The sequence below is a fragment of the Triticum dicoccoides genome, chromosome 2A (assembly GCF_002162155.2).
Source record: "Triticum dicoccoides isolate Atlit2015 ecotype Zavitan chromosome 2A, WEW_v2.0, whole genome shotgun sequence".
Classification (NCBI taxonomy): domain Eukaryota; kingdom Viridiplantae; phylum Streptophyta; class Magnoliopsida; order Poales; family Poaceae; genus Triticum; species Triticum dicoccoides.
Window position 1 is genome coordinate 188,155,107 of NC_041382.1, and position 20,866 is coordinate 188,175,972.

Below are 20,866 nucleotides of genomic sequence, written 5' to 3' on the forward strand. Positions count from 1 at the left end.
AATTAAGTGAGACGACAGAAGTGGAAGGGCTCCCTGGAGGATCGTCTCACATGTAAGGTAGTTGTTGCTGGAGCCCTTGAATGGCCTCGACTGAGCACATGGAGTACATGTGAGACAGCATTATTTTCTCATGGAGTACAAGTCGGAAAATAGAGATGAACACATGCATTAAATATCATTCTTACCTAAAGGAAGGTTATGGCGCAAATATGGATGATGAGTATTGGAACACAGATCTCCCTTTGTGCAGTTCCACCAAAATGAACCAACTGTTCCATTCTGACATTCCAGTTAAACATCACAAAAGTCACTTCTTTTAAGAAGAGTTTTGTGCAGTGCACCAAAAGGTCACAACAGCAACCAGGTGAATTGGATATCCCTGTTTGCACAAAAAGGCACAGAGGAAACAGTCAGAGTCTCAAACAATTACAGGAAAAAACATTTGGCTAAACTTGTCATGGCTTATAACAGTGGCATGGCTTCATTTTTACTAGGGACATTAGATTAAGAACAGCTAAGGCTGCGTTCAGTTCACAGGTTTGGTGCAGGATTTTCGTAGGAACACAATTCCTACTGTATTGTTTCCCTTCCAACCATTTGGAACACGGGAAAGGTGAATAGTGTTTTATAGGAAAGCTGGTCTGGTAGTACTGATTCCATAGGATTAGAAACATCCACGCGCTGCTCATTTTTTGGGCGGAAGCCCGAGGCAGGCGCTCACTGCCATGCGTTAGACAGGTTGCTGTGCTGTGTTGCCGGAATAAGAAAATCAACCTATGTGTGGTACGTGAGGTGAGGACAAGAGTAGTCATTGTGCAGCTAAATAAACAAATAGCATCTCATACTGCCAAGCATGCTACTCTAAAAAAACAAATCTGTACATTTTGTAGTCCATCCGAACACATTCTCTTGAGAGTTTCCTCCGGTTCGCTGTTCGATAGTTTTATACCTACATTCCTTTCCTATTCCTCTATTTTCATCAAGACCTATGTTTTCTGCCCCTTTATTCCGAACGGAGCCTAAATATTTGGTATAAGGGCATGGGACAGTGGGTGCACCAGCAGTCCAGCACCATGTACGTAAACATGGGCATAAAGTGGTGATTCATAGTTTGTTGCCCCGAGAAACAAACATCCAAGAAACATATCTGAGTTGGTCCCATTTTTGTTTACTCTAGCCACCTACTCCTATGTGTGGATAGAAAATCTAGTCCTGGTCATACCAATGTGTACAGCGTTACCCCTATATTTCCCTTTTCGACCAAGAGACCGGTTGGATGACCAGTCTGTACTACTTTCACCCCATTTCCTTCCTGTTTGTACCAAGTCCGATGTACATACTAAATTCCCCCACCCCCACTTTATTTCTTGTTTGAACCAAGTACTCCCTCCGTTCGGAATTACTTGTCATCAAAATGGATGTGTCTAGAACTAAAATACATCTAGATACATTCATTTCAATGACAAATATTTTTGGACAGAGGGAGTACAAGATTCGACTCCATGAAGTAGCTTTACCTCCAACAATAGAAGAAAAAATATGTGACGTTGGACCATCCGATCGAGAGGGGCTGAGAGGTAGAAACTGATGCACATGCAGCGATGTAGCGAGCTGGGGAAGTAGAGCTAAGGCGGTTTCCAACGAAGATATACCCGAAGGTCGTCAGGATGTGGATAGGTGGGCGGCGGGAGGCCGGATCCGCGCACAGGCAACGGCGAAGGGATCGGAGGACCTCCCGCGCCGGCGTTCGGCCAGAGATAACGGTGCGGCCGGCAGTGGGTCTTCTCCCTCGCTGTCGACAATGGCCTAAACGCTGCCCCTCCTCCCCTTCACCGGCGGAGGGGGAAACGTCCGGATCTGTAACCAGCGGTGAGGATAGAAAGCCAGTGTTTTTTGAAGGGAGAAAGATAGTGTTACTACCCCTATCTTGTTTAGATCTGGAGAGGATGGGAGTGTGTGAATAGAGCAACCCTAGCAAGCAAGCCCGGAGGCTCCGGCCTATATATACGTAGTGGGGTAGTTTTCCTTTTTCTCTCCATCAAAACAATCGTTTAAAACTGTGTACTACTACATGCCAGGTCGCGGTTTTTTTAGTTGTTGATTGTTTTTTGAGATAGCTACCCGCTTGTTCCAAGTGGTGTTATGGTGTGCCAGGTCGCACTTTGTATCGTTCAAGTCTGGTACTACAAGTCCCTCCATTAAATGAACAACCACCCCCTCGTAAAAATTGTGAACAAGCCCACGGCTAAAATTAGCGGAAACGTGGGTTGCCCCAACATGCATTATTATTTATATTTTCTACTCCCTCCATTCCTAAATATAAGTCTTTTTTATTAGACACACCTAAGAAAAGAATTTTTTTCATTAGCAGTGAACCCCACATGTCATAGACACAAATATTGTGGCAAGATTCCCTTAGGCAAGCCAAAGTGCGTCTAACAATTTGAGCAACTCAGGTTAGGCAAGTGTGGCAAGTGTGGGAAAAATAATGTGGCAACATAAGACAAACATAGTCACAATCCAAACAGCCTGGTAATTTTTTGTGACATGCATGAAAATTTGGTTAGTTAAATTTATAGTCAAAATTTGGCAAGGTGCATCAAATCAACACATGCAAGTATCAGAAGAAAAGTCACGGCATGCATGCATGCGTTGTACTCCCCCCATTTCCAAATATAAGTCTTTTTAGAGATTGCAACAAGTGACTACATACGAAGCAAAATATGTCTACTCCTACATACGAAGTAGCCCATTTGAAATGTGTAAAACGACTTATATCGAGTGCAGTGCTTTGATGTGTCGCGTCAACTCGTACAAGACCGAGAAATTTGATTACTACAACGCCCTCTCCCTCGCGGACTGAGCTCCGGTGCCTTAACTGCACCTGCCTTTGGCTGCATGACAGGAGGACCAACCACCTGTTGGGCCTACCTGTCATAGACGCAAAGGTAGGAGCAGTAAGTAGAAGCTTTTGCTACACGCTATCCCTCCCGCACGAGGTGGACGAACATGCAGCAGTGGATTCGATACTGTAGAAGTAGGAGTAACATCATTGTTCGTCTTCTCGAAGAGGCGAAGAGCCAAGCGCAACCCGAACATGGCAGTTGCGAACGCTCGCGTGGTGCGGTTCCTTGGAGTACTAGCCAGGATCTTGCATGAGACAAAATTGCTATTGTTTAACAATTAAACTCCATTATCCATTGGTTGATACTCATTTTGCATAGGTCCACGCGCTTAGCACCATTTCCTCCTGGGGTCACCAATGTTTATTTGCTAATTAATAGCATTGCATGCAATGAACTAGCCATTGCAAGTAATTAAAAGCATGCACACCTCTCATGCACACCTCTCATCTCTTATTGGTTGATATGTTAAGAAACAAGAAACAAGATAGAAGTTAATGCACCGCGCCTAAATGTTTTGGGACTATTTGGTTTTCGTAAGATGACTTACACACCTAGACGGAGGGAGTAGTATATCCCTGTAAACCGGAAAGGAGTATTTGCCTTTCTAGAGATTTCAACAAGTGACTAGACTACACCGTGTGCAGTACTCCCTCCCTTCCGGTTTATAGGGCTCAAATCTCAAATCTCATGAACCAAGGCATTTTGCGATTGGAGGAATGTATCTTGTACTTTACAAAACTACCCTAATTAAACTCATGCATTAATTACGTAGTTCTCTCATTTTCCTCTCTGCCTTGGTCGCGGTGCACATGCGGGACATTTCAAAGCATCCGGTCCCGCGTGCCATCCACCAAATCACAGCGAGGTGCTACAGTCGAGACTCACCTGTCACCCTGGTGTGGCCATCATGACCCGTCATATCACAAAACCCACACCTTTACCAACAATGGTAAGGTGGCCTCCAAGTTGGACTGGACGAAGCAACCATCATTTCACTGGAACGCTCGTTCAAGCCCTTTCTTCCCTTTCTTGAAGAAAACCTCACTCCAGGCTACTCACTTCTGCCATTTTTCTTCTGTACCGACGAAGCAAAGGTGGGCGAATCAGTTATGCTGCTATATTTTCATTCCAAGAATCTTCTTTTTACGAAGCACCGACCGATTGTCACATCCTATTCTTTTCCCGTTTTCATTGCGATTGTGGTTTCCTTTCAATTGCTTTTTTGTCAGTTCATTGATGGATCCTGGAGCACTAGGCAAAGAGTTGCTGGCGGACAACCCACTAGAGACAATGATCTCCAGGAAGCGAGCACCGACCAACGAGTTGACCATGTTGGCGGGCCAACCCATGGAGACGAAGAACTCCAAGAAACAAGCACTGGCCAAAGAGTTGAGGACGTTGGCAGACGAACTCCTCAAAGAAAGTTGGAAGAACAGCAAGGGCCCCACCGTGCCTACCCTAGGAACTCTGATTGCCACCTATGTGAGGCTCAAGACCGAGTTTGAGGAGATAGTCGCCGTTGAGAAGCAGTATTCCCCTGGCAAGGTGATGGCCCCCATCGAGGACGAGGAGATGGCCCCCGGAGGGATGAGATCCCCCGGTGAGCTGCATAAGGTAAAAAATAATGGCTTATTACCATAGTTGTGGTTTGTGATTATTTGCAATGTGCTTGCTAATATGTTAGGGTTGTGCAGGTGCCGGTGGACGCCCTTGATGATTCCGATGTCGTGGCCCGTCCTGTTGGCATCGCCCCAGAGATCGATTCCGATGCCACTGTCCATCCTGTGGGCATCGCCCCAGAGATCGATTCCGATGTCACGGTCAATCCTATGGACATCGACCCAGAAATCGATTCCCATGCCACTGTCCGTGCTGTGGTCATTGCCTGAGAGATCGATGACAAGAAATAGTTGGTCGCGCTAATCCTTTAGGGTAGTTTGCATTGCCCTGTGTTTAATTACCAGAACGATGCGTGTTATCAAACCATCTTAGGGCTAGTGAACTATCTTGTGTGGGCGGATCTTGCTACTTTTGTTTGATAGTGAATCATGCGAACCCTCTCCGAGTTATGGAAACAGATGTATCCTCACCAGCTTTTGATGTAATATATGGCATGCTTAGATGTAAGTTTGAACTGTTTATCATATCAGCAGGGCTTGTTTGATGATTCTTGGTGTTAGTAGGCTAGCTACTGTGCGAGCTATAGTACTTGCAAAACACTCACCGAAGAGAAATGTTGGGGCTGATGAGCTCGTGGTACGCTTATACTTATCCCTCATCGATCGACCAATAGCCCTAGCTCCTAAAATTGTAGGCTTAGCGATCGATCAGATAATAGTCGACATACATTCAGGCCTCATTTGGTTCATAGGGTAGGAAAATCGTAGCAAAAGTACAGAGAACGTGCAACACAAAATCATAGCAGTGCAGAGACGTACTCCCTCCGTTCCAAAATAGATGACCTAGGCGGGCTAGTTTGGCCTAGTGGGTTTCAGTGATATGATGTGGTACAGTGCCGTCTAGTCTTCGCGTGTGGTAGCAGTATTGTGGGTATAGTAAGTTTTCTTGAAGAAGCGGAATTCAACAAAGTCATGATGGTTCCTTCGTCCAAACAACTTACAGTGGGAAAGGTTGGGCCTGCGATACGACCGGGGTAGACCAGGATAATTTTGTGCATGGCAGGTGGACCAAGATGGTCGACGTCCCACATGTCGGCGAATGAAAATATTCTTTCCGATATAGAAGACGAGCAACGATTATTCATTGTTTATTTTTTATGAAAGCTATTGTCTCCACTGTTACGACGGAGGAGTGTGAAACACGGCAGCCCAGTGAACTTGGCATGTGCACCACTCCCTCCTTCCTCATGTAATGCCCAGGTTACAACTTTTTCTCACTTTCTCTCAATCTACTTCCTCTCAAAAAAAATTTACCTTTCTTTTTTAAGACACAATTGTTTTTTATGCCTTTTTTAGAATTCTTTTTTATACCTAGGAGCACGTGTAGAGACGGGCTCTTGCAGAGCCCACTCCTTGACTTTGTCAATGCCTCTCTCTCCTCCACATAAGGAGTACTACTTGCTATGCATGCATGCGGTGGGCAGCTGGCGTCTTGAGGGGCCAGGGCGGTGAGAGCGAGCTCCGGAAGCGGTCCGGACTCCAGCATGGCCCACCTCACATTATCACCATATATTTCTTGGAGTCCGTGCGCGGCGGGCAGGCGATCTCTTCTCCCTCCCCGTTTTCTCTCTTCTCAGCCGACGCCCGCTGAGCGATTAGATTTCGGCTATCAATAGTTTATTCAATTACAGTCCCACATGTCATGGAAATTGCAAGACAACCTGTGTCCCCTCTGGTGAGCAGCGTGCGGGCCGGACTGTCGGGGTTGCGACGCGTACGAGTCGTAAGTGTGCCGCCTTTTCCTTTAGAACTTGCGAAGCGTAACATTTTCACGCGGTTGATCGATAGAAATCCAGAACAAAATGACGAAGCGTATACAATGATCAAAGTGAGCTATCAAGACAAGTTCGATGACTGCCAATGCATTTTACTCAGTAATAAATGACCAGGATTGAAGGGCAATCCAAATTTGATTCATCTTCTATCCTTGAGCTCTTGACAAACCAATGCACTATACGGTTGTCCGGCCACTCCACCCCAGAGCTCTCACCAAGCGTCGTTCATGCCACCGTGCCGCACACTAACCGGTAAGGCAACGATGGCATCCCGCCGCGCCGAGTTCCTCGCCACCCATGACCGCACACAAAATGGTAGGGAAGCAATTGCATCCCGCTGTGCCTATTTCATCGCCGCTCGCGACCTCACAACTATGTGGGAGGAATTTGAAGATGCCAAGGCCGAATGGGCGGTAGAGCAAGAGGCAGCGAAAGCCGCACATAGGGAGCGGAAAAGTCAGAAAGCACTCAAGAAAGCAGAGGCCCGCTGCCGCAAGAAAGAAAAGGACGCACACGCTGCTACGGAGAGGTCAGCGTAGATCCAAGCACGGTGGGGTGTCGCCGACAAAGCCGGGAAGGAGAACGACGGCGTCTGGCCAGCATGTGAGAAGTAGTAGTACTAGTAGTTAGTGTGTGTGTCTGTGTCTGAGTACGAGCATGTACCAATACTACTAGTTACTACTGTAGTTTTTAGAGCAAATTACCAGTACATTATCCTAGACTAAATGGAAAAATTCCTATCCTAAGCATCAAATGGCATCTCTTTCTCTATAGGAATTGAGATGCATGTCATCTCACTTCCTATGTTTTTCATATTCCTATCCTATGAACGAAAGGAGGCCTCTGTTGGAGTAACTACTGTAGCTAGCAGTACTCCTGGTATAGTAGTTTTCTTCAAGAAGCGGAATTTGACAAAGTCATGATGGTTCCTTCGTTCGAGCAACTTCGAAGTGGGAAGTGGGCCTATGATTTGACGGCTCATTAGTCATTGTTTCTGCGGCGTGACGACCTGGGTGACTCTCCCTTGGAGTTCTGTGTGCATGAGTGGACCAGGATGGTCAATGTCCCACATGTTGGCGAACGGAAGTATTCTTTCCGATATCGAGGAGCATGGAAACCGCATGGTATAGTATCACTGTTGATTGGTTCACAAAAAAATAGTATCATTGCCGATTTATATTATTTTTTATTTCGGATGAATGCTAGCGTTTCAACTCTTACGACGAAGGGTGCCAAACACGACATGTGCTGGATGTCCCACACGTCAGCGAAAGGAGTCGGACATGAACAGCGTGGTAGAGCCCAGCGTAAAAAAATAGCGTGGTAGAGCGTCTCCACTTCTTCCACTTCTGGGTCGGAGACCACATGTAGTAGTACTTAGTGGTATGAACGATACAAAGTGCGACCTGGAGAGAAAGACACGTCTAGTTGGAAGGTCTCGGGGCATACACGTAAACAAATATAAAAGTTAATATGTGCCTCCAACTAATATAGTAGTAGTAGAGTACTTAGGCACGTACTCCATAACATCACCGTGCATTGCACATACAACATTTAGTGGTAGTACGTAGTAAGAGACAAATGCCGCCCAAGAGTTCCCTTCTCGACCTACTTTTGGGTGTTTGGTAGAGTGTATGGAGGGTGCATGAGTCCACACTAGTTTAGCACAAATACACTAGAAGCATGCATGAAGAGAGCATGCATGAAGAGGGGTGTTGAGTTGAGCATGCATGAAGAGGGAACAACTATGCTGAGACAAGAACGCAGCCAAACACACCCTATATGCCACGCATGTTCATACCATTTGTGCCTTTGTACTTCACTTACTGCGCTACATTACTCAGGTTCATACGCCCACTCCTGGGTACATGTCCGTCTCGTAGTTCCAGTCCCACGTGTTCTTCATATAGATGGAACGATCCTTGCATAACACGTGCACCTTGATGCTAGATGTCTCGCGTGTTGGCAAAAGGATGAACAAAGCTCACGTAAAAAAAATAGAGTGGAAGAACATATATTCCGGATGACCGAGAAGGAGCAAGGAACCTCGTGGTGGAGTGTCTGTACTCATAATATTTAATATTATTCAGCGATATAAAATTAACCAATCATCTCCACAGTGGACTGGAAGAGTATGAAACACGACAGCCCAGTGTAGTTACATCATACTAGTACATGGCTAACCCACGCTATCACCATATTTCTTGGCTTTCATGCGACACCTATCTCTAGTAATCCAGCAGCCTGTATCGCTTCTCTATCAAAGTGCGGCGGGCTGGCGTTTCTGCCGTCTATTGAGGTCGGTTAACAATCACATGTTAGCGACATGCCAAGAGCATTCTAAAAAAATCCTTTCACGTTCCGTTTTCATAAAGAAAAAAAATCCTTTCACATACGAATTTGCCTGTATGCTTTGAGCAACTTGCATGTCCTATACTTCTCCTGTTTGATACTCTAACTTAGCTAGAGGTTAGACTAACTCATGACTAACCCTGAACTAACTGTAGCCAAAGAGATGTTTGGGTGACAGGGTTAGATTGACAATAAATGCACTTCATGGAGAGAGGAAAGTGATTTTTCAGTGGTCCCAATGAAAACTATCTCCAGTTAGCACCTCTTGGGTGGGATAGTTTTTTTTGGTGGGTTCGGTGCAACTTGCTCCAATTTAAACCCTCATGCTTGGATACTTTAGGGCTACTAGTACAAATGCCCGTGCGTTGCACCGGGCGATCTTTTTTTGTAAAACCTGCTCCTACTCCGAGTGCCACTATGCGCCACTTCTTATATCCAAGACAAATGTCGAAACTAAGGTTACCCTCGTTCGCTATAAGGTGAAAAATAATAACATCACAACCCATCACCACACACACAATCTTCTTCATCCACTTGAACACAGTAACCAATCTGTCTCATAGTTATCCTTCTTCCCGCCGTTGTTGACATAAGCCGCTCACCTAGTCGCAACGTGTCTGAACATGGTCAATCTGAGGGCGATGAACTCACCCACCACACTGTCATTGAACCACACCGGCACAAGATAACATTTATTATAACTTTAAAACCTAATCTTGTCGAGCTGGACCGTGAGGGCTGCCTTCCACGAATTGCTTCCTAATGTTCGTGATTGTTACATACTGATTTTTTTCACAACCAATATTTGTTAATTTGGTAAAATTTGTATAATATCAACCTTCAAATTTGGAGTATAGTAAATGAAAAAAATATGAAACATAATTGTTTGCAATGGAAATCTAAATTGTTAACAGATCACCTAATGATATACACATTTCCACGTATAAATCTTCAATACACATTACTACAAAAAAGATCATCTGCCCATTCCGAAGGAACTGAGATTTATCAGGAAACGACTCAGCAGTGTAGTAAAATTTGTTCACATTGACAACATATTCTCCGATTTTCTCTTCAGAATTAAGAACGATACTAATACAAAACTTAGTTTTTACATCCACATTATACATCTATGCACGCAGATGAAGCCAATGGTAGTGATACAAATAAAAGGCGGCTAATCAATCGGCGTGACTACCGCTCGCCAAAGTACGGCTCGCATGCGGAGCAACCTCACCTTTCTTGGATATGGCATCAAGTTCATGATCGATTCCTATGAACTTCACGACAAACCCAAAAAATGCATAGATGTTTCTTTCGTGAAATAAACGATAGATGCGATCATGAGAAGATGCACTACTAAACTGAACCGATAAATAAAGACGATTTAAGTCCGTGCATTGCAATGGGATAAAATGATGCGATGCAGAACCAGCTCTATCATAGGGTTGAGTGTTCGGGGTGCAGAAGCATCTCCGCCTAGGGTTGAATGCTCTTAGGGGAGGGCGATGGCAGCAAAGCATTTGAGCTAGTTGAGACCAGTGCGCGTGCATTTTTACATTTTCCTGATAGTATATTTTATTTTCAATAGTAACTTATTGGTATTTCTGGTGCAAGCAATAAATAAGCAGTTGAAAGCACACCAAATACATACATTAATCCACTACTCAATACATACTGGATCACAGTGCTAAAGTCTGTTTCTAATTACAGAGTTTACATTTTTTAGATGATACAAAGCACAACACGTGCTCTCAGGCGATATCATAGAGCATTAGTATTGGTGTGCATATGACACAATTACACGGCAAGGCAACAGACTTAAGCATTAGTAGTGGTGTGGATACTACACAATCACAAAATGTAGTATTGCAAGCCAGCGCACGTGTATGTTTACTGATAGAATGCCAAACATATGCATCTCCGTCGGGCATTTGTGCTAGTAAAGAGAGAAAAAGGGAAACTGAATTAGCTTACTCTTAACATTTAAACACTGAAAATAAGAGGGAAACCAGAGGCTTGTGTAAAAAAGAGGGAAAACTGAGACACCAGTAACCACCTCATCGATGACGTTAATTATACCTGAGAAACCATTTATCCATCACATCTCTAGAATGTGCAGAGGACCCTCGTGCAGGAGCAAGGGAATCAAGCTCATCGAAGAAAATTACTCATGGGCGTGCTGATCTAGCCTGAAATGGACAGTGAAAACTGAAAACCCGAGTATATGTGCATATTTCATGGCAATTACAAACATGGCTTGTGCAGATGGATATACCTTCTAAAAGATCTCCCTGATATTCCTCTCTGACTCTCCAACATACATGTTTATCAGTTCTGGACCTTTTACGCTAAGAAAGTTTAATGAGCACTCAGTTGCTACTGCTTTCACAAGTAATGTCTAAAAATTCAAAAGAAAACATCCTAGTTAGCATGTATTATCTTTGTTGTCAGATACAACTAACTTTCAAAAAATGAGGATGAAAACTCAATTCAGACAAAGTATAAAACTCGGTACACCTACCTTCCCAGTGCCTGGAGGTCCATATAGCAGGACACCTGATCGCTTAAGCAATTTAGAGCAGTACACCTGATACAGACATAAGGTTGCACTTGTAGAACTTATTTCTTTGGACATGGGAATCAAAAGGTCAGTAATAGATGATAAAATAGATTTATTTAGGTAGTTGTGAAATATATTTTTCAGCTCCAGTAGTAACAATAGAGATGTCATATTTCAAATAAATAATGGACATGATATTCTACAGTAACAATGAAGATGTCATATTTCAAATAAATAATCGCATGATATTCTACAGTAACAATGGGGATATCATATTTCAAACAAATAATGGATATGATATTCTACAACTGCCAAATATCAGGACAGAACCCAAGAGAATTCATGATTATCCTCACCAAAATATCATTCTAGACTGAATACCTGTGCTACATGCCTCGTTTGACTATATAATTTTGTTGACAATAGAATACATCAGAGTAACAAATTAAAAATTGATAGCAAATTTCCCATGATCTTCCACTTTTATTTGTCCATGAACTTATATTCACCAATAATAACATGCAATATTTTCAATCACTGAACCTAGCTACCCAAATATGTATCTTTCAGACCAGACCAGAGAATTGTTCAAATTCTTGTTGAAATTGAGCTAGCTTTAGTAAAATTCCTACGCCCCAAAGAATCACGCATGGAAAAACCAACACAAGTAAAGAAGGTAACTGTGTAGCTTACATTGAGCTTCCAACTTTGATCATTGGTAGCTATAGAGTAAGTACAGAACAAGCTAACGCATTGTCCAGTTAGCATGCAACTGACTCCAACGCACAAGTAGAATTCATTGCCCCAGCGCCTGCCGCCGAAGGCGCTGCCCCTGCGAGCCGCTGCATCCCATCCCGCTGACCATCGTATCCAGCCTTCATTGCGCATGGTAGCCGCAACAACTTTTGTCTCCTCCTGGTCCGAGCATGCCCACAACCCGTACAAGCAGTTATTCCCCATCCTCCTTGCATATTTCCCGTCGAAATCAATGACTTCCGGAGAGGAGTGAGGCAAGACGGGGAGGCCTAGAACAGAGGAAGGCGAGGGGTGCACGCGCAGGTTTCTCATTGATGCATGGCATCGGCAAAATGTCCAGCATGCGCCCTGCGACACCACATCACACTGTAGTATGCCCTTTATTCCTTTGGTTAAGTTTGACAGTGTTGTTTCCATCTTTTGTACACCAGTGTGTGAACCATACTACCGATACTATGGCATATATCAAGTGCCTTATCAGCAGAAGAAGAAAACTACTGTAGCTTACACCCTCGATCAAGGCAAGAACATCTGTTTGGCGTTTAATTAGGATATGATGGATTGGACACTATGTATTTTCTTTTACTTTGGATGGGTTCTCTTGTTGTAGATCAGTTGTGTCACTGTGATGATGCACTTGATTCCCAACTGCCTTGCATGCTGTTGTTCAATGCACATGCCCGATACGATGGGCAACCAAAAGATCTAGACAGAACAGAGTTCTGCTATTTGTCATAAAGGGCTATTCCATGGGCTCAAGGTTCACTGGTCACTAACTATTCCATTGTTCATCTTCTGATTTCTAGCAATTCTATCAGCTTCATCTCATAGCCTAGTACAACAGAACAAAAGATGCAGGTAATATGTTGAAAATCATGCTTATATTGCATGCCTCTTGCAAGGTTAGCTTTAGTACATACCTCAAATGGAAAACATGCAGAAGAAGTTCTGGCGAAGTGTGGAGCACATGCGGACGGCGGAAGGTGTTCCGGCAATGCGTCAGAGGTGAGATTGGATGCTTTTGGGGCTGGTTAGGAAAATTGAAATGTGAAGGAAAGCTTCTTCATGACTATAATACCGGGAACAAAGGTGACTGCATGCATCAGAAGGTCTCGTCAGCAACTGAGAAGAGCACGATGGTAGATCTCAGCTTTCTCAAGGCATCATGGGGCTGGATCGCAAAATCTTTACCACCAAAATTAAATGCACAACAACAACAAAAAGTTCAATGCATTAACAACTGTAGAAAAATCACAACAACCTATTCAACATTTCAGTTGCTAAATTGTCACATCCATAAACAGACCTACCTATGCACTTACAGCAGAGCATTTGAATTTTTAGGTCTGCTATAAATAAATACCATCACTAAGGTTAAATAATACATATTAGGAGCTACATGCATTTGAAGGGACACCACTCGTGTCCTCTAGAATTTTCACCGTGTCCCAAGGAAACATTGCTCACCTCATGAGGAAACATTGGTTCAGCAAGAAGGAAAGAGCACAAAGAGCTGACACTGAGCTTAAATTGGTTGAGCAAGAGTGTTTGCACTGCAGCCTTGTTTTCAATCTCTGCACATACTACCATTCCCCTTCCAAAACTAACCATCCTATCAACAGTACTACCAATGTTGCAATCCTTTTTATCCGAGCCAACTACAGTTGAACCTTGGGCAGCGTCATGTGTGTGGCCGCCCTAATTGAGCATCAAAGCTGAGTCCAGCATTTGTCGGGTGCCACAGCCGCCTCCTTCTCAGCACTGTAGCGGTTGTGCCTCAGGTACCATCCCTTGTTGCGTCTGGCCATGATGATGTGCCTCTCGCTCTGTCCATCACATGGCCATTGCCGAACACAACAGCTCCATTGGGAGGTTCAACACACTGCGAGGATTCTAACAACCGCACGATCCAACCTTCTTGGCTCCATGCCCTTCGCTCATCAAATTCAATAGACATATGGGATGTGAAGATGATGGTGTCCTCTAGTCCAGCTGCTCTTGAGTCCGACTGAGAAATCCTTCTCGAGGCCTTCGACTGGCGTATGTGGATTGTTCGTCATCCCCACTGTCCCTGACATCTACCTCCCAGACCCCATCGGTGCCGTTGGGGTGGCGGCACTTGCCCGCGATTGGGGCTTCTTCCACCTCGTCTTGGGGATGTGGAGCTCCAGCGGTGACTGTTGAGCCTGCCAGGTTGACAACGGCGGTCACCTCCAGCGGCACCAGATCAGCGCGTCTCGGGATGGCGGCGCCTTGAGGAGAGAGGAGTGGCATGGCACCACGTCGCCTGCAGCCGCCGCTCAGGAGGGGCAGATCGAGCAAATTGAGACGGATGAAAAAAATGAGTGGAGGAGAAGGGGGCAAGAGCAGAGGAGGGAAGGGGAGGAGAAGAGGGGTGACCGGAGCGTCGGTGCGCCACCAACGGGGAGGCCGGAGAGGTGGCGGATCGAACCCTAGCTCGCAGCACCGGATCGAGCATCGCCGGGATCGGTCGCCTCCTGGCGGCTGGGATCGGGAGGTGAGGAGAGCCCGTGCTTCTGTGTGCTTGAGAACTGCAGGTTGAATATTGGATACGACAGGGGGGTTTTGGAAAACAGCCTGAACGAAACGTTTTTCTCACTTAAGAAAGGACTGCATGTTCAATAAATAAAAAACAAAAAAACTTTTTCACAAAAAACCCGCGACGGTGAACCTCCTCCTACGCGACATTTCTTATATCCAATTCCGACAAACATTGATAATAAGTTATAATATTATCGCTTTTTGGAGTATGACACATGGAGGTAAAGAAGCCACTCTAACATCTTTCATCTGATGAAAGAGTAGTGGTGCATGGAATGAAAAACACAAATATTTCTTTATTTTAAAATAATTAAAGAATTTTGAAACTTTAATCTTTTTATTATAATTGAAGCGAAACGCTTGCCTTCTACCTACCGATTTACAAGTGAGCGTCTGCCGCCTCCTTGATCATCAAATTGGTTCTCCATACAATGATCCCAAGCCAACCTCCACTGTACTTTATATTCTTGCAACTTAACTGATGTTTCAGAATGCAAGACTGGAAAGGGGATAGGGGAGCTAGATCCTGTAGTAGCTGGGATAGGGGAGGGCGACTACAGCTGGATCCCACAGCATCGTCGTCGCAGGCCTATCGGGACGACCGGATGCTAACCCCCTGTGGTGGTGGCGATGATGAGGTCTCCGCCGGCGGTGGCCTCCTCGACTAAAATAGGCATGGACACAGAAACAACTGCTGCCATGGCCAACATCCACCACCAAATTTCGCCGCCGGTCGTCAACCTCCACCTCGCCGCCGCGTGCATCGCCTCTGCTTGACGTTCGTGAGCGGCGACCCCGCGCGGACCTCCGCTTGAACCACCTCAGCCTCGTGTGTGCAGCAGAATTCGCATGTGCCCGCCAGGACGTGCGGTCACACACCAACGAGTTTCTGCAACACCGGCGGAGTTGCAAATTCGAACTAAAAAAATATATGTGGAGCCAATCCAGCAAGTTTGCATAGTTTCGAAGGTTTTACCGGTCCATGAAGATCAACTAACACGTCTGTCAGATGGAGACTTTTACCTGTCCGTGAATATCCAAACTGCACCTTTTTATTAAATATAAAAAAGGAAAAACAATTACCCTGTGGACGCTAGCTAGCTAACACGTGGGGTGGTCTCCTGATAACACGCGTTCTCTCGAGACGTTTCTCGCTTGGTCAGTTATCTGTTCCGCGAGTTACCTACACTTCATCAAGTCATTTCCCACCCCGATACCACCACACGACCACCTCGATCGTCGGGGCCGTCGCTATGCTGGCGCCGCCCGCAGGATCCCCGCTCCCAAGAGAAGCTCCACCACCGCGGAGACACCCCGCCCCCCACCCCAAAGCTCCACCACCGCCGCGCCGCTGTTATCCCATCGTCTGGAACTCTGGATCCCACCCACCGTCGCCGGCAACCACCACCACACAGCAGGCCGGTCGCCCCATGTTGTCCCCCGGTTTGTCGTGCGGTCCACAGTCTTCACTTGGATCCTCGACACACGCCGTAGCAGGCGACCACCAACACAGCAGGCCGGCCGCCCCGCGCCGTCCCCTCATTTTCCTCTCAACCAACCTAGAGTTCCTGTGCGCGTCTCTCTTTTTCTTACGCCGCTCGCCCATGGGCGCCGTTGGCTCTGCTATTGATTAGTTTCTTCATTCTGTTACCCTCTGCGCTTGTTGATTTCTGATGTGGGGCTTGTTGATTTCTGATGAGGCAAAGTCGCCTGTGTATATAAATTGATTAGATTGGATGCAAAGTGGCGAGGTGGGACTAAATCACGGCAGAGGTCAGAGGATAATAAATTGATTAGATTGGATGCAAAGTGGCGAGGTGAGACTAAATCATGACAGAGGAGATTGAGAAGGTTGCATCGAACGCCCAGCCACCGCCGCCTAGCGCCGCCGCGCCGACCTCTGTCCGCCGGGCGCCGAGCCGCTTCCGCCGGGGCCGCTGCTGGTCGGGGCCTCGCCCTGCTCTGCCATCCCTTGCGCTGGGCGCTGAGGCCGCCGACGCCTCATGTGTCGTGCATGCCGGCCAGTGAGAAGCCCAGTCGTGGCCACTGCAAAACATAGTTGGTGGCCCATTAGAGAAATCTTAGCGAGGTCCAGCTAACCAGGTCAGACGGACGGACAAACATGCTATTAGTACCACCTCGTTTATATTATGATTTTGTCAATACAAATTGGTTGTATAGGACATCCCCAAATTATTAGTACCACCTCGTTTATAAAGAAATTTTATCTATACAAATCGCAAAAGCGTATTATGACATGAAAAAAAAACGTATTGTGACGGTGAACCCGGAGATTCAATCCGTGCAGACTGAGATGGCGTGGCTAGATAGTTGCTCAGGCGATGAGCAGCTGCAAACTGGCCCTGTTTTGCGGCTCATGCGACCATGCATAAGAATAACGCGCTGGCGGTGTGTTGCTCAGAACTTTAGTTCGGGCGTCGTCGTTTATCCCAGCTTTGGCCGCCGGTGATGCATGCATGTTCAGATGGTTAAGCGCTTTGTTGCTTGCTAAATAATGTGGCTTAGGCGGTGTAGTGGTAGGCGTGCAACAAAGTATTCCAATTGATGCTGTGCTCGTTTGTTCCTTTTTCTTGCGCGCAAGCTGACGCTACAAAGTTAGTCCCATACCGCTTACGGAGTAAGAGTCAGACCTACTTAAAAAGGAGGACAAGGTCAACAGTTTCAAGGATGACAGCTGCATGTGGCCTTTCGTGCAGGCTGGTTGATTTAGAATTCACTATCACTTGGTTAATGGTAAATAGCTAAAGTGACTCTAGACGCTAGAGTGGCGTTTTAGAGGAATTAGTACCATCTCGTTTATTACGATTTTGTCTATATAAATCGTAAAAGCGTATCATGATATGAGAAGAAAGCGTATTGTGACGGTGAACCCGGAGACCCAATCCGTGCTTTATTATTAGGGAGACTAGCACATATGCCCGTGCGTTGCAGCGGGAAATTTTTTATGATACATCCATTAATGTGTGCATCAACTTGGCAAGACAATATTCTCAAAGGTAAGGAGGTGCATCCCGATGTCAATAAAAAATACAGATCTTCGTTAAATGTGATGCATGCATTCATGGTCATGGAATGAGTAAAAATGGTAACATGTATTGGTTAGTTTTCTTTTAAGCTTTGCATGCAACAAATTAATGCACCTTAAAATCTAAATAGGTGAGGAAGAGAAATGAAATAGGACTAACAAACAAGAACATAGTGAGATAAGGCTAACAAACCGAAAAGGAGGGAATGCATGTATTATATACTTCACAGTTATGTTATACTTGCTCGCGTGCATTGTATCTCAAGCTGCGGTGGTAAGGAGTGGCGTTTTAGAGGAATTAGTACCATCTCGTTTATTACGATTTTGTCTATATAAATCGTAAAAGCGTATCATGATATGAGAAGAAAGCGTATTGTGACGGTGAACCCGGAGACCCAATCCGTGCTTTATTATTAGGGAGACTAGCACATATGCCCGTGCGTTGCAACGGGAAATTTTTTATGATACATCCATTAATGTGTGCATCAACTTGGCAAGACAATATTCTCAAAGGTAAGGAGGTGCATCCCGATGTCAATAAAAAATACAGATCTTCGTTAAATGTGATGCATGCATTCATGGTCATGGAATGAGTAAAAATGGTAACATGTATTGGTTAGTTTTCTTTTAAGCTTTGCATGCAACAAATTAATGCACCTTAAAATCTAAATAGGTGAGGAAGAGAAATGAAATAGGACTAACAAACAAGAACATAGTGAGATAAGGCTAACAAACCGAAAAGGAGGGAATGCATGTATTATATACTTCACAGTTATGTTATACTTGCTCGCGTGCATTGTATCTCAAGCTGCGGTGGTAAGGAGCACTTATGATACACAACCACATGCTCTATATTTTAGTGAAACGATGGTGTGCTCGTCGTACATATTTTAGAAAAATGGTTGAGTGCATATTCCGTGAAATCCAGGTTAAATACTCTAATGCGTTATCATGTACTCCCTCCGTTCGGAATTACTCGTCCAAGAAATAAATGTATCTAAATGTATTTTAGTTATAAATACATCCATTTTATGACAAGTAATTCCGAACGGAAGTAGTAGTTCACAATTTTGCTTAGTTAAAGAGCCAAACACACTCTATCACACGGAGCCCACAATATTTTTTAATTGTAGTCAATCAGCACGTGCGCTGCAAGAGAAGATAATTTTGATGTCCTCCATGGTATCCCAGCTTACCTGGACTTTCGATGATGTGTGCATTTAGTGGGAGGAGACGTATCGGTTGACTACGAAAACGTCTGTGGTGACTTCGTCAATCTCAACACGATGTGTCGGCTCAGTCTCTCGGAGATGCTCATAGGGATAAAATGTGTATGTGTGTTCATATGCATAAATTTATGTGCGTATGTATGAGTGTCTGCATTTGTACTGTGTAAAAATATACTCCCTCTGTTCGAAAATACTTGTCATCAAAACGGATAATAGTATTTTCGGACGGAGGGAGTGTGATGCATGCACAGTAATCACTAACCTCACAGTAATCACTAACCTCACACGCACCTAAATGTATATCATGCATGTCTTCTTATTTTTAAGTGAAAAAGGATTAAAAAATCTGGCCATAAACAAACCAACCGCCCGCGGGTCATGTGGCCACCACCACGCAGCCACTAAGGATTAAACATCTACCAAGCCGCATCAAAATATAAGCTCACGGTGGGGTGTTAAATCTGAGTTGTTCTTTGTTTCCTTCGGGAGATGATTTCTTGCCTCCCTTATTAATTTCTGAGGCTGCTTCATTCCATTCCGGATTTCAAGGGTTCGTTCCTTTCCTAGTACTCCCTCCTTCCATCTATATAGGGCCTAATTTGTTTTTCAAGACCGCCTTTGACTATTGACAAGATTAATATTACATGACATGTATAATATGAAAATTATATCATTGGAAGCTTCTTTCACATACGAATTTGATGGTATGCTTTGTTTAAGTTGCATGTCATATATTATTGCTCTAACATTTGGTCAAAGTTAGCCTCGAAAAACGCATTAGGCCGCCCTATATAGATGGAAGGAGGAAGTAGGTATTTGAGGCTGCTTCGTTCCATTCATTCCCTTTCCGATTTTAAGGGCCACTTGTTGATTCTCATGGGCGTCTGCATATCCAGAGAAATTAATTCCTTCATTTCCTTTTTGATTTGTTTCCTTCTTGATTTTGGAGGCCGCTTGTTGATTTTTTAGAACGTACGTATATGAACTGGTGAGATCAGATGTAAAGTAGCCAGGTGGGATTATTTGATGGAAGAAAGAGTCTGAACGCAACTACATGTGATCGAGGAAAGCGAGCTAGGTGCCTGATGCGGGCCGGCGATGTACACAAATTTTAGCGTACAACAACAAACGAAACGATGGGCTGTAAGGGTGCAGCCGCAAAGAACATATGGGCCGCTTTGTTTGCAGGCTGGACAAAGCAGATTTAGGATGTACGGGGCGACATAGACATAGGAGCGGAAGAAACCAAAAATTAGTACCACCTTGAATTATGTCTTAAAATTCAAACTGAAAGCGTAAATTCACAGAAAGAAAACGTATTGTGACGGTGAACCCGAAGACCCAATCCGTGCTTTATTATTAAGGGAGAGACTAGCAAAAAGGCCCGTGCGTTGCAACGGGAAAAAACATCAATGGCCATGTAAAATGATATTGAGATTAAGTAGGACCTGAGTTGAAATAGCGTCCACCTCCAATTCCTGCACCATGCGTTCGGTTGGTAGACCTTCGCACTATTCCGGCTCCTTCTAGCATCACCTTGCCCTTTTGTGTCGAGATGCACCTCGCTCACGGCTATCTACCCGAGCTCTTCTGATGCCTTCCCGCACCCGCCATTGTGCGTCCTTGGCGCCTTTCATCTTCAACCATAGTTTGTGTGAACACGTGTAGACATTTCAGAATATAAGGGGGACCAGTTTCATTAAAGCAAACGTTTTTCCTCATTTATAGAATTTTCATACAGTATTTTTGCATCTTCAGTTTAACTCGGTGTGAAACAATCCAAACCTTCATGCATAATATTGTCTCTGTATGGTCATCTTACGTGACTATGCATTTTCGCATTTGTATTCTTCCCTGCATATTTGGATTAACCTTCGTGCTTGGTTCTGAACCTATATGGCCAGAGCTGGCGCCGGTAAGAATCACATATTCATATTCCTGACTACCTCATATCTATCGATCGTCATGATTTTGATGACCTTGTCTCAATGAATTTAA

At 44.8% G+C, this 20,866-nt stretch overlaps 1 long non-coding RNA gene across 1 annotated transcript; it reads right to left on the reverse strand.

Moving 5' to 3' along the window:
• Nucleotides 1-10,379: 10,379 nt before the first annotated feature.
• LOC119359253 lies at nucleotides 10,380-11,331 on the reverse strand. Its single transcript, XR_005172435.1, has 4 exons — nucleotides 11,237-11,331; nucleotides 10,991-11,113; nucleotides 10,795-10,904; nucleotides 10,380-10,651 (listed from the first exon to the last, which is right to left on the reverse strand). It is a non-coding gene; the product is annotated as an uncharacterized LOC119359253 (long non-coding RNA).
• Between the last annotated feature and the right edge of the window lie 9,535 nt (nucleotides 11,332-20,866).